Genomic DNA, 1,296 nt, shown 5'->3' on the forward strand with positions numbered 1-1,296 from the left:
TCCTCTCTACCCCACTCTCCTCTATGCCACTCCATTCCTCACAATGCTATTCAACGCCATGCCAAGGCACACCACTTCATTATATTCCACTGTATTCTATGACACATTACGTCACTCTACTCTTTGCACTTCAATCTACTCCCTTCTATGACCCTCCATTCATCACCACTCCATTGTTTGCTAGTCAAGTTTACGCCACTTCATTCCACACAATGCAACTCTAAAGCAGTATGCACCAAGCAGCTGAATGTGTCTGAAGAGACACCCAGAAAAGAAAAAAACAACAATATGTGGGGGCCTGTTCCGAGCCCCTCCTGGCCTGGAGGAGTTTGGTCGGCCGTGGATTAAGTTTTTGCAGTGTTCACTTCCCCGACCCCAGCACTCATAGAACACTTGAGACTTGCAGGGCAGAGTGGTGGATCTTGTTAAGAAGTCTGGGCTTCTTGGTTTATGGGGAGTCTTGTCACTGGAAGCAGAGAGGTAAATATTTGCTGTGATCTGCTACTCAAAGAAAAGACCCTGATCTAACTTGAAAAGATGGGTTTTAAACAAACACTAAATCTATCCACTCCACGGACACTGTGACCTTTTTTCAGCCTATCAGAGCCACACCAGGGTAGTCTTTTCAGAGCCCAAGTAGCTCGCCGTGATCGTATAGTGGTTAGTACTCTGCGTTGTGGCCGCAGCAACCTCGGTTCGAATCCGAGTCACGGCATTGCGGGTGGCAATGTCACGGCAGTTGGGCAGCATTTTTATTCTCACTTCTTAATATTTACATGAGTTAAGAGCTTGAACCTAATTTCAACGGTGAAATTAAATGTCTTTGAAGAACGCGTTAACAATGTTATTATTTATTTCACCTTTCTGCGCTTTTACGTTTGTGGCGGTCCTGATGTGAAAAGTATGAGCTACAGTTTGGTTTCACAGGACCCGGTCAGCAAGAGGGATGGATGTCTGTGTCTCCTGTACCTGCAGCGCCGAGGCTCCTGTACTGACGCGGAGTAGCTTTCAATGTTGAAAGGGATCTGTGAGAAAGTAGCCTCTTTCTAGCCTTGTTACCACCACTTTTGGCCTGTTTGTGAGTGTATGTCAGGGTGTTTTCACTGTCTCACTGGGATCCTGCTAGCCAGGGCCCAGTGCTCATAGTGAAAACCCTATGTTTTCAGTATGTTTGTTATATGTCACTGGGACCCTGCTAGTCAGGACCCCAGTGCTCATAAGTTTGTGGCCTATAGGTATGTGTTCCCTGTGTGATGCCTAACTGTCTCACTGAGGCTCTGCTAACCAGAACCTCAG

General features: G+C 46.7%; 1 non-coding gene across 1 annotated transcript; it reads left to right on the forward strand.

Annotated features, from left to right (window-relative positions):
- The first annotated feature begins 643 nt into the window (after window positions 1-643).
- On the forward strand, window positions 644-715 carry TRNAH-GUG (transfer RNA histidin (anticodon GUG)). The gene has a single exon. It is a non-coding gene; the product is annotated as a tRNA-His (tRNA).
- Window positions 716-1,296: the final 581 nt, after the last annotated feature.

This window comes from Pleurodeles waltl, chromosome 12 (assembly GCF_031143425.1).
Source record: "Pleurodeles waltl isolate 20211129_DDA chromosome 12, aPleWal1.hap1.20221129, whole genome shotgun sequence".
Taxonomy (NCBI): domain Eukaryota; kingdom Metazoa; phylum Chordata; class Amphibia; order Caudata; family Salamandridae; genus Pleurodeles; species Pleurodeles waltl.